Source organism: Carica papaya, chromosome 4 (genome assembly GCF_054855325.1).
Source record: "Carica papaya isolate Zhongbai chromosome 4, ASM5485532v1, whole genome shotgun sequence".
In the NCBI taxonomy this organism is placed as follows: domain Eukaryota; kingdom Viridiplantae; phylum Streptophyta; class Magnoliopsida; order Brassicales; family Caricaceae; genus Carica; species Carica papaya.
The window spans coordinates 17,978,218-17,992,128 of record NC_142312.1 but is presented as its reverse complement, the minus strand read 5'-3'; the positions used below and the strand labels follow the sequence as shown (position 1 = coordinate 17,992,128).

The 13,911-nt window shown below is 34.6% G+C and overlaps 1 pseudogene across 1 annotated transcript; it reads right to left on the bottom strand.

Annotated features, from left to right (window-relative positions):
- Window positions 1–4,819: 4,819 nt before the first annotated feature.
- On the bottom strand, window positions 4,820–7,684 carry LOC110824814 (BTB/POZ domain-containing protein At3g05675 pseudogene; annotated as a pseudogene). The gene is made up of 3 exons (XR_015818484.1): window positions 7,195–7,684; window positions 6,421–6,495; window positions 4,820–6,226 (listed from the first exon to the last, which is right to left on the bottom strand). The product of XR_015818484.1 is annotated as a BTB/POZ domain-containing protein At3g05675 pseudogene (transcript).
- Window positions 7,685–13,911: the final 6,227 nt, after the last annotated feature.

The window sequence follows — 13,911 nt, the reverse complement described above, 5'->3', positions numbered from 1 at the left end:
AGGGTGTCAAATTTAGCTAGCCACCCATGATACTAAACAGCAACAACTTCTCTTAATTATAAGGATGCAATCTTCACTTTCTACTCCTTGGGGTTATGGTGAACCATAAAATACTTTTCACAATGTCAACCTCACTCGTGAGGGTTTTCTCCTTCAAGAAAGGAAATTTCCACCTTAGAGAGTGTGTAAATATGGGTCGAACAGGTTCGGTTCATAGTCCTGGGTGGTCTGATGCAATCTAGAAGTTGTACTGGGTAATTTTTGGTCACTGATTTGGGTTGGTGTTTGACTGGGTCAAGTCGGACCAGTTCGGCCCAATCTGTTTATTTAGCCAGTTGGGTTTGATTTAGAGAGGCTGAATAGGTTAAAAAGAGTAACCATAACTGATGCAGAACCCCAAGACCCTTGCTTGAACCTTAGAACTCTTCAATCGGTTTAGAATGGAATTTAGAACACAAGTAAAAAAGGAATCAAATTTGTTCAATCACCCAAATGGTAGAAGTTAAAGAGAACCCAAGAAAGATAAATGATATCCCTTGAACCCAATCCAAACAAGCACTAAGAACAATTGAAATAGGAAATCAAAATTGAAATACAAGTGATAACAATTGTATTCCAAATCAACACCTTGTGCATAAAGTGAAAAGAAATCTAAAACACTCTCAACTCAATTATGAAATATTTGATTACAACTCTTGATGTCCAAAAAGAAGAGTTCCTTTGGTATTTATAGTCAAAGAAATCAATGATAAGTTACAATACAATAACTACAATTGTAACTCCCACAATAACTAGGTTAATTATGTGGTAATTACAATTGTAACTCCAACAATAACTAGGCTAATTATAGGCATGTAATTGTCATGTAACTCCTTGTAACTCCAATCTTCTTAACCAACACCACTAATTGTTTGTGGCACCACATAGTTATGGGCTCATTCTTGTAATAACACTAAGACAAGACTTAAGCCCAAAATGAGTCATACTTAATTATATAGGATTAATTAACTCAAACTAAAATAAAACAATCCAAAATACTTAAAACAACTCAACTAATCCAGCCCATACACAAGGCTTATTCATCCATTATCAATAAGACTCAAACAAGAACAAATTATCCCAATTCATTTAAATCCAATTAAAATTACGAATTTGGTCTGTTCAAAAAGCTAATATTTAAACTTCCACAATTGGCCAGCCCATCATCCACATGTTTTTGAGTAAAAACTTGGAGCAACTCTTTAAGCTTCTTTACCTTTGATCTTGTTACTGGTCCGCTGAAACTTTTCAGGTTTGGAACTGTATTTGTGTTTACGCCATTTGAAATTTGCTCCAAGTCACCTTCTGATGCTCTTTGAGTATCTTAAGTGTTTTTAGCCTTGTTTTTATCAGTAACCCTTGTTTAACCGAATATGAGCTCGTGTCGTGCATGGGAGGTAGGAGGCCTCTGCTTGGACGGGTCTCGACTTCTCATCACGCAGAACTTCCTTTGGTTTGATCAACGATTCTGCCTTGGAGCAGCTATCATATCACATTGAACTGTCAGCGTGATTCATCCATGAACATCGATAGTTTCGAATCAACTTTTTTAATGGTGAGTGTTTCAGGATTTGTTTGCTCAGTTATCGGGGCCTTCCCCTTCGATCGTGTTCGCATGACGTCACCAGCATAGGATTTAGCCAGTTTAGGCTTTGATACCATCTTTTTAGAAGCCTTAGACATGGCTCTGATATGTTAAGAATAATGAGAAGAATAAGAAAAAAAAGAAGATAGAGAAGATGAATAAGGTTAAAGAGAGGAAAACAGAGGTACTTTTTTTTTATTATTGATTTTCGATGATTACAACTTATGGAAGAGGGCCCTTTTATAAGCCTAAATACAATAAACAAAAATGCTCTTCATGGTGGAATCATGTTGCCAGAATCGTGTGATGATGATGAGTGTGGCATTGACCGTGGGATGAATTACGGATGGTAGAGGTTTCAGCTGCAAGATGAGATGAATCTCGTTAGGGTTTGTCAACCTTAATCCTAGCTGGTTCTGGGTTTTTTCCATTTTGCCTTTTGGTGTGCATATTTCCCTTCTTGCCCTTCTTTTTGCAATAAACCCTGAGGGGTTTCCTGACAGGTGTCTACAGATTTTATCCTTTGACTTTGGTGTGTCATTAGTGGGTCCTCTTATGAGAAAACCTAGTAGTCATATGTGTTTACTTAACTTCTGATTCCATTTGGTTTAATCCTCATTTAGTTCCTAGTCAAATTCTAGTTCTAGTTTTCATATTAGTTTTGGCATGCATAATTAGACCATACTTTGATGTGTCTGAGATACCATCAATTTTACTTTGATTTCTGTAGGTCAATTTTTATTTCATGAAAAAAATTGGGCAAGTCTATTAAGATGGATACTACTACAAATCAAGGGAAATGGAAGAAGCAAAAGTCATCTTCAAGGGAACATAGATATGTACCCATTGATATATTCTTTGTTAAAAGCAACCAAAACTCCTCGGATTAAACTTACATACTTATTCCATGTATATAATTGTCCTATATTCTTTAAGTTGGGAAGATGCTCATAATCCATTACCCAAAACAGGTGATTGTTTGGAGTTTCAGTTACTTATTGCATGATGTATTTATGAAAGATTTAACTTGAATTTGCTCATAATTATAATAATAAAGGGAAGTTATATAGTTAAATACCCAATATTTTAATTCTTCTTTTCATATTTAATAGTTGTGTTTTTTTTTAAATTTAGTACTTTGATTTTTAAGTTCCTGCTATTATTTTAAATTTATTTTTATTTCCCTACATATCATTTTGCAGTGCCCATTTGCTTCAAATGTAAGGCTCTTTCTTTATGGTAAATAACAAAATTATTCTTATTTTTAAAATTTATTTATTTATTTATGACATTATATAAATTAATTTAAATAAAAATAATAGAGATGACATTAAATTTAAAAATATTTATCTTTGATGTTTTTAAAAATAATTTTATTTATATTTTAATTCTTGTATAAATATAAATTGAAAAATAAAAATTAAAAAGTTATTCCTAACTTATGGAAGTAAGATCTAAGCAAAGATTGAAGACACTTGCAAGGTGAATATAAGAAATTTTTTATTAAAATTAAATTATATTCTCATGTGATAGTTATTTCCTATGTTTTTGTAATAATGGCATTGAACTCAGATGGTGTGATTGTTCGACTAGCAGAAGCTAGGTCATTAACTAGAGACTTTGCCTTTTAGAGATACCAGGAAACTATCACATCATTTTTCTTGAGTTCTTGCAATTCAATATTGAATTGCAATTGTCTATTATATGAAATGGAGTCAAAGGTACTAGCTAAGGCATTCCAAAGCTCATGGGAGGAGATTGTGCCAATGACATAGGAAAAAACCTCTTCGGATAGAGAGGAGAGTAGCCAACAAAGTAACATTTAATCTTTTTGAAACCATGTTTCATAATATGGGTTGGGAATAGTTTCTTCAGGTTTATCATTTTGTTTTTGGTGGAGCAAGTAAATAGCCATCAACATATCCCATTAAGTTTTGGTAGTTTTTGAAGGGTAGGAATTGTGTTTTCTAGGCAAGATAGTTCTTGCTTGTGAGTTTAATGGAGAAAGCTTGATAAGCAGTAGGAGCTGCATCCATTGTTTATAGCTCTGATACCATGTAAGGTTTGAAGAAAAATAATAATAATTAGCTATATTGATGTGAGGGCATTTTATCTATATTTGTACAATGAGAAATTGTAGAGAAAAGAATTAGAGAATGATTTGTTACAATCTTAAAGTAGCAGATAGAGATAAGAATAAGAGAATGATTTGGTACAATCTTAAAGTAGTATTACATATACAACATGTGCTAAAAACTAGGAAGGAAGAGCTATCTCATAATATCCATAGTCGCCACAGACATCTTCTTTAGTTCGTCTCAGTAGCAACTCTTGGAATTCAGATGTGTGTGCGTCAGCTACTGGTATATTTATCGCATCTTTCCTCTAAATCCAAGCTGAGTCGAGTCAAGGTGGAATCGTTGAGCTGACTCAGTGCAGAATTAGTATTTTCCTTATGTAGCCCAATTATTAAACTAAATCCCAACATGACAACTTTATATCTTAGTAAATTTAGAGTGAAGATTGGAACACAAGAGGCAGGACTTAGAATCTCTAGAGAAATAAACAAATATCGATTTATTGAGATACTAAAATATGAATTCTACCTTACATGAACTTATGTTTCAGATAAATTCTTTGAGAACTTTTGGATTATAGACTCAAGAATCATATATCATATGATCTCTACTTTCTAAATGTTTTTATAGACACACTCAATGTCCAAGTAATAGAAAGATTGTCGTTACACATGGTTCCCTAAAAAATTATTACAAGCAAGGGCGACATTAAGTTCTAATATTGTCCTAAAAAATATATTACATGTACCTAGATTACGTACTAATTAGTAAGTAAATTATCACAAAATTTGAATTTAAAATAATATTTGACTCTTTTCACTTTACTTTTAGAATCAAAATTTGAAGAAGATAATTGGATGCATTGAGACCGAAACGGACTCTACCACTTGGACGCATTTGGGGGATCCGTCTTTGCTAAACTACTAAAATTGTTATAATATTTGGACTAAATACTCTTGACAAAAGGATTATAAAATTACACGAGTTAGTCATATATATATACATATATTTTGTAGGTTGTCTGGTAGATGGGTTAAGACAAGACTAATTTTCCTGGTTGTTTCATCTTCATTCCTCAAAACAAATAAGGATGTTGATTATTTTCTGCGTTAGAAAATGAAGAATTTTCAATTATATATTGCTACTATTATTATGAAAAAGAGGATTATGCAATTCAATACAACTAAATTGATCATACAACAACAGGCCCATCAAATTAAACTAATCAAAGACTGACAGTGGCATTGCCAACATTCTCAGATCCCTCCAACAATCTTCTCTTTGCAGACTTAGTCCTATAACACCAAATTTCAAATGCCTCACTCAAATCAGGATATCTCACGTGTTCTGTCTTTATCCAATATGCAAAAACATTAGCTTGGTCATTTGATGGCAATGCCAGTACCAATGACACAATTGCTCCCTCAATGTTTCCCCACGTCTCTTCCTCCATCTTGTATGTATTGCTCAATTGCTCCTTGTTTGTTGTGTCCAAAATCACTTTTATCTTTCGGATAAATGGGAGCCATGAATTTAGCAATTGCAGCCGGCCCAAAGCTGGAAGGATTACATTCCCGTACTCTACTGTTTCCAACACTTTGCTTGTCACTTCTATTAGCGTTACTTTCAAACCCAGCATTGCAGATCCTGGTTTCTTATCCTCTACTATCTCTAAAACCTTACCAGAGATCTCTGCCCAGTTACAAACAAAGTCCTTCATTAAATCCATCCTTGATAAGATGTTACACATCCATTCGATGTCATGTAGACTCCGCAGGGCTTTACCTTCTATAGTTTGAGATGTGAGATCCGACTCCAAAAGCATGGAAGATAATTCAGTTTCGAACGAAGAGCAAACTTTTGAGAGGCCCATTCTTACTACTGATTTCACTTCATCATCAGCTGTAACTAATGGGGTATGCTCATCTGCCCCCAGCATGTACTCAACCTGTTCTTGAGCAGAGGTTTTAAGATCATATCCGAATGGAGGAGATGCTCCGTCAAAGGACATGGCGAACTGAACCGCTAAAATGAAAGCATTTTTCGATGCAATTATATCTAGAGGTTGAATTCTCGATAAAATGGGCATTGCTACTGGACCCAGTTCTGAGACTGCATTTATAATTTCTTCCTCATCCGTCTTACCAAGAAATAGCCTCCAAATACTGGATGCAGCAATCCCTGATCTCTTTACAATGCAATGCAAACTGCCTATCTGAAGAATACCAACAGCAGATTCAACAGGGTCCACGGACTCCAGAAGCAACTCTGAAGAGAGATCCAACAATGTCAAAAGACTAACATGATAGTTGTAATTTACAGTCAGGACTGGAGATCTGATCAGCAAAGAACTTGCTCTTGTTTATGAGAATAAAGTGGGAGTAGAACCATTCAAGTCTACCACTAGTATTTCTCAAGTGCAGAGTGATATCACTAGTACTCTTGTCCCCAAATCTGCAAGGCTTGGTTGCTTCAGTTGAGTCCATACAGAGTAATGAAGGATACAAAATTCATCCTTCAGCAACTAAAACAATAAATATTCAAATTAGACTGAACTCTTAACGAAAATCAAAATCAAATCTGAAATGAAAGTCTAAAATAAAAATAATAACATTTGTTTGATATAGATTAAGCCAGAGACTGTCACAACTTGAAAATCATGCTGTTAAATATATTATTCTAAAATGGAGATTTGCACGTTCAAATCAAACTGTATACCTAATATAATGGCTTGATGGGCATTTCATGTCTGTAGCACTCAATAGAATAGATAAATATACCCAAGAGCTGATTCTGCATATTATGAACTTAGATTACATGAACTGAGAAACTTATTAATTACATTTGCTGACATCCAAAAATAGAGATCAGAATACCTATCACAAGGAATATAGCATATGTACAAGATATTGGCTACTGTCTATCTCTTAAGTTCATATATGCTTTCTAATCATTATTTCATTTACACAGAAACTTAGGAAAGACATAAAAACGAAAAACAAGTAACTTATTGTGCCACAGAAAAAGCCATTTTCATTTTCTAATAATCCTTAGTTACAAAATCAGTGATGAAGATCTTCATAATTCCCTTTCATTGATGAATATCTTCATAAGCCCTTATCCACGGTACCCACCCAGAATCACATCCAGCCAAAAGAAAACTAAAATGAATAGAAATATATTCTTTACAAGCTACCATAAGGGACATCTGAACCTAACACACATGATAGACCATCCAATGCATGCGTTGTTCGAAAGGGCACTGCTAAAGTTCAAGATTACATATCTTTGTAAGGTCGGAAGAGTAAGACGCAACTTGGATTGGCTTTTGTTTTTCTTTTGTTTTTCCTTTTGGTCTTTGACCCATAGGCTGGTTTTTAGATAAAAAAACAAGATACCTCCATGAACGAACACAAACGAGACATCTCAGTTGAAGAGAATGATCTTATTAAAGGAGCACAAAAAAGAAAAAGGTAAGTTTCATTGTGAAACCTCAAAAGAAGCTCCCTCAGGAGCTTGAGAAATCTGATGCAGAGGAAAACTCATCGGAATATGAAGAACCTCCATCAGAAATCGCAAAAAAGCTGGGAAAATGCAGAAGCTATATCAAGAGTTCCACAGAGAGACTCGTGAAGCAAGCGGAACAAAACAATAAAAAGTACAACATTTCTGAGAAATCCAATTATTAAACTCCAGCAAGAAAAGATATAGATAAATCATTCTAATTACTCCTTTTCCTCTTATATTTTCTCAGCTACCATACAAAGAGTGTAGAGCCGAAAATTTCTTGAACTTCACCAAGACTTGTTACTTTAAAGCCAAAAGATACCAACAAACTATAATAAAGACACAATCTTCCAAGTAAAGAAATAAACAAATTTCCAAAATTTACCAGAAACCCCCATTAATATCTCTGAGATATTAATGGAAGTTGATTAAAAATCATGACTTTTCAGATGGGTCATCAGAGAAGAAGATAGAATAGCCTACCTTTTAATGAACTTAATTCGAGGAATAAATCTGTTATTACAATCGCACAGATAATTTGCCTACATAAATCGCAGTGTGGAGGACACAAGTGAAGGCTGTGAAGATCAGAAAGATTGCCTACATAAATCTGCTACTAGACTCAGGAGCTGAGTTTTTTTTTGTGAAAAATAAACAAATAAATAATATAAGTGGAAAAAATATGAAAGGACAAAACTACCCTTATCATACTTGCCTCGTGATCTTTGTAGCATGGTGCCTCTAAATTTGTTAAAGGTTATATTTAGAAAGTAAAAATAAAAATTCATGTGAAAGTTTATTGACAATAAATATTTATTAACTAGAGGATGAGAGCACAACTTAAAACCGTAAAAACTGAACGCGTATTGAAAGTCCACGGAAGTTAATTTTTTTATTATACTTTTTTAATTAAATAGTCTATTTGATTTATGTAGAATTTATTCATAATTAACTTAACTAAAATTAATACAAAAGAGTAAAAAATAAATTGAGTCTATTGTTGAGTAATAATTTTAATTTTGCATTATAATTATTATATATTTTATGCGCATTAACTATAATTCATTGAGTTTATAAAATTATTGTGCTTGATAATTTATCTCTTTAAATTATAAGCTTTGTAATGTCCAAAAATCAAAATTTTGATTTATTTTTTCAAAAAACCGAAATCCTTTTCATTGCACGGAAAATTAATTTTTACTTATTGAAGTATTCTTGTAGCATTTTAGTCAATCTATTTTTTTTATCTTAATTACTTTAATTCTAATCACGTGTTGATTGTGGATTAAATAGAAATAATTTATTAAGGAATAAAATTTTTATGCTAAAGGTATATGTGTGGGTTCGGATAGCAAGCTATATCTTGGGTTCCACATTTATTGTGTATGTCTATATTCAAATTATGTTATTGATTATGGGTTCCGCATTAGTTTATATTTCCCATATTGTCTTTGTAACTCACTCACAACATGAACATTTTAAAATATTTTAGAAGGCATAACATTTTTTAACCCACGAAATCAACATTTTAAATAATTATATTAGGATCCTCTTTCACTGTTTTTATTCCTCATGTATCACAAGTATTATGGCTCTATAGATTTTTTAATTTATTTTGTTTCATCCAAACTTATAAAGTTCTTAATTACAATTTTTCTTTATTGTTTTTAACCAATGAAGAATGCAAAATCTAACATAAACTTCCTATATATACATCTTGACAAACTCCTTTTGTAAATGACAATAAAAAAATTAAAATACCTCCAAACTGACTTTACCATCATTGGTGAACTTTACTCGCCGAGGCCACCATTTATAACGATTCAACTTAATCTTCTTCCTCAACCTATCAACTATTTTTTCCCTAAATACCCACATTCGTTCTTCTCCTATAAAATGTGAAGCATGTGTTCATATTTCTAGAAATTTTTTGGTTAAGGTTTGGGCAAAGTATGCATGACTGGGCAAACGAATTATCCTACTTCTTTTCGTTCGTTTTTCTATTATTACACCTTTTGTTTTTTTTAGAAATGGGTTACATGTTATTTTCAGGTTTCAAATTAGCCAATAAGTTACTAGGTTCAAGTAAAGGGTTTCACATTTCACATTAACCATTTGGATGTCATTTGCACTAAATGGGTCTTTAAAAAGCTTCTAAAACTTTGGTGACCATTTTGTGGCAAAAGAACTTTAGGGACTAAAATGAAAAATAAGCCAAAGTTTGGAGACAAAAATGATAATTTTTCCTATAACTCAATTATTTTTTACTTTGAACATAATATTTTTTGTGGTTATAGTTTTATTGCTATCCCTTTTTTTATTGTTCTTTTTTCTGTTTCTAGTCCTCTTTAACTCTCAATGCTCTTTTTTACTTGTTCCTCTCCCTTTTAAAAGGTTGATTGCGTTTTGTAGGTTGCATTACAATGAATTAAAAAAATTTTGTAGTGATAATTTATAAAAACAATAATTTATACTTTTCATTTGCAAAAACACCTTCATCATAAACCCATTATGCTTAGCATGTAGAAACTTAAATTCTTAAGTCAAACTCTCTCTGCTTGAATCATGCCCAATGAAATGAATGCTATCAAGAAAATTGGAAAAATAAAAAGAAATTAAAAAGATGGCACGACTTACTCGATAAGTTGATTGAAGATTTCCTATCTCAACAAGATAGTTAAAAATTATCTGTAATACTCCGTCCATCACTGTGCTAAAATAATTTAGAAATTCTATTTATTCGACCCTTTGGCCGCCTTAAACTTAATTAATTTATACTGTTTAATATTTTTCATGATTTGTGATTTTTGATTTATTGTTATTTTTACTTTATTTTATTTTTAAATTAAAAAAATTAGAAAAAAATTAGAAAATGGTGAAACGGAAAAAAAAAAACTGCCCGCAGGAAAAATTTCGCGAGTGACCAGCTTGCCCGCGCGGCTACTGGGCTATGCGCACGACCCATCCGCACACTAGCACGCACAGGACGTGCGCACAGCGTGCACGTCCCCTCCACAGCATGCACATCCCCTCGGGCAGTGCACCGTTGTTGCCTTGGGTGGTGCACCACCTTCGCTGGTGGACAAGGTCTTCCTCTCCCGTTTTTTATGCTAAGAATCTTTTTCTCCTCTCTCTTCATCGAATTTCGTCACTAATTGCGAATCTAACAGTTTCAAAATTGTTAAAATTTCCTCCATTTTCCTTTCTCTCCACACTTTCATTTCTTCCATTTTCAAGGTTTAGAGAGAGAGAGAGACAGTAAATTAGTGCTAGAAGAAGAGAAAGAAAGAAAAACTGTGAAGAATAAATTATCGAGATTTTCGTAAGGAATCTAGTATTACTTTCGACGTCTTAAAGAGTATTTTAGATAAGTAAATTTAATATGAATGTTATTTTGCCTGTTTTGTATGCCTTTGTGTTTAAATGAGTCGAATTGTTATGGTTTTCAAGCATGCTATGTGAATTATAGACATTTAATAAATTTTCATATAATAAATGTAATATGTAATCTATAATAGTGAAAATAAAAAGAAAAAGAAAAAGAGAAAAGTTGAATGAAACCTGTATGGTTCGAAGTGTATCTGTATTGACATGCATATTGCACCAAGTGTCTCATTAGTCTTTTTATCTCTGAGGTATATCTGTTCCTCTTACCCTTCGGGGTATTTATTTCTCCCTCCCCTATCTAGTCTAGAAAGACATAAGAGGACCGTTCTCAATGAATGACAACGTGTCCTCTGACGAGAATGGTATCGCACTATCTATAGGAGTCATTCGTAGCTAAGTAAATACGTGACTATAGATATCTGTTAGGACCACTATAGTTGGTGCGGCCGTGGTCATAGATCGTATCATGGTTTGGCCGGCCGGACGTGGGTCTGAGCAAATTTTCTATGTCTATATCTGATCTGGTCATTTCACTTGAGTAGTTGGAAATCAGTATCTATCCTCAGATATAGAAGTTTGTAATGACTTTGCGAAGCATGACACGAAAAATTTGTATATTTTATTATTTATTTGATTTTTTCTATTATTTGGCATGATATATATTTGATCTTCTGTGCTAACGTGTCATTTTCATATTCAAACAAATGATTTTCATAATAGTGATTAGGTAAACAAGGAAGCTAAATGGTAAGATAAATATTTGATCTCGAAGCCCATATATCGCATAATTCGCACTAAGTTAACAGAGCTAGAACATCAGCTTTTTAATCTTATCACCTGAATATTCATTCGCGTGCACCAGTGTTGTTCGTAAAGAAAAAGGATGGTACCCTTTGACTCTTATGAACTATAGGGAACTCAACCGAGTGACTGTTAAAAACAAGTACCCCTTACCCCAGATCGACGATCTCTTCGATCAACTATAAGGAGCTACGGTCTTCTCTAAGATCGATCTCAAAACTGGGTATCACTAGTTGAGAGTTAAAAAATAAGATATTCCAAAAAAATTCTTTCGGCGTACATATGGATTGTATGATTTTAGAGTGATGCCGTTCGGATTGACCAATGCTCCAGCAGCTTCATGGACTTAATGAACCGAGTTTTCTGACACACACTGGATTGGTACGTCATCGTCTTTATTGATGATATTCTGGTGTATTTCAAAAGCCATGAAGAACACATTGTGCGTTTGGCTAAAGTGTTGTAAGCTCTCCGCCAAAACCAATTGTATGCGAAACTAAGCAAGTGCTCCTTTTGGTTGGATCGAGTTTCTTTTCTTAGTCATGTAATCTTAAGTGAAGGAGTTTTTGTAGACTCGTCCAAGGTAGAATTGGTGATCAACTAGAGTCCGCCCACCAATGTGACCGAGGTACGTAGTTTTCTTGGCTTAGTAGGCTACCACCGACGGTTCATTGACGGATTCGCCAAGATTGCTGCCTCTATGACTCAACTCACCAGAACAGGGGTACCCTTCATTTGAAATTATGAGTGCAATAAAAGCTTTATAGAAATAAATTGTCGTCTCACCTCTACTCCTATGTTAATCCTCCCTGACAATGAGGGGAGATTCCAAGTTTGTTGTGATGCATCTCATATTGATTTGAGATGTGTCTTGATACAGCATGGCAGAGTAGTCGCCTTTGGATCCCGACAGCTTAAAGTTCATGAGCAAAACTACCCTACCCCCGACCTGGAATCGGAAACCATTATCTTTGCCCCAAAGATATGGCGACATTACCTATATGGTCAGACTTTTGAAATCTACATTGATCATAAGAGTCTTAAATACATCTTTTCTCAACGAGAGTTAAACATGAGACAAAGATACTAGATGAATCTTCTGAAAGATTATGATTGTCAAATCATTTATCACATTGGGAGAGAAAATATAGTCGCTGATGCTTTAAGTCGAAGGGAGCCTACTGTGCTGGCTCAAACCATGTCCTCTGATCAAAAGATGATGGATATTATACAATCACTCTGCCTTAACTATTATGGCAAATACACCTATCTCCTCCAAATTCGAACTTTACCGGATCACTTTATGAAGATTTGGGAAGCACAGGCCACGGACTCGGAACTCATCAAGAATTTGGGTAAGTTCACTTCTGAAGAATCTCCTGATTTCAGGATCTCTGATGATAGATTGTTCAGATTCTGGAATTGAATTTGGGTTCCCGTTGTTGTACGTATAAATGTACTAAAGACCACCCATCCTTCCAAGTTATCCATTCATCCTGGAAGTACCAAAATGTACCGGGACTTGAAACGACAATATTGGTGGCCAGGAATGAAGAAAGATATAGTTGACTACGTCTTCCGATATTCTCGTTATGTGGGACTTTTTTTATCATTGAGCTCATTGGACCCGTGGCATACCGCCTCATTCTATCTCGAGAGTTCATGGGTTTGCATGATGTCTTTCATGTCTCGATGCTCAAGAGGTACCACCCTGATCCTTTTCATGTTATTCCTCATGATGAGGTACAGGTACAGGCCGATATGACCTATGAGGAGGTTCCTGTGAAAATTTTCTGGTGGACTGATAAGGTCTTACGTAACAAGACGATCCCCATAGTGAAGATACGATGGCAACATCATACTCCAAAATAAGCAACATGGGAATTGGAGGACAAAATGAGAAAAAAGTACACACACTTATTCGAGACAAATTTGGGGACCAAATTCTTTTAGGTGGGAGGGATGTAACCCCCCCATCACTGTGCTAAAATGATTTGGAAACTCTATTTTTTTAGACCTTTGTCCACTTTAAACTTAATTAATTTATGGTGTTTAACATTATCATAATTCGTGAATTTGATTTGTTTTTATTTTTATTAATTTTTATTTTATTTTATTTTTAAATTAAAAGAAAAATTAGAAAAAAATTGAAAAATGGCGAAACAGAAAAAAAAACTAACAGCAGAAAAAATCCCGCAAGAGAGCGATTTACCCGTGCGGGTGTTAGGAACTGCACACGCACATGCGTAGACAATGGTTGCGACACATGCATACAGTGCGCACGTCCCATCTGCACACCAGCATGCACGAGACGTGCGCACAACGTGCACATCCCCTTCGCACGCACGCACGCACGGGATGTGCGCACAGCGCGCACGTCCCTTCCACGAGCATGACGCGGGGTCAGGACCTGCGCGTGCGTCCTGTCTCGAGCTTGCAGGCTGTCAGCGTGTCACCACGCACACGGACTGGCGCCGCACACTATACGCGCGTTGTTCGCGCAGTAGACCTTCA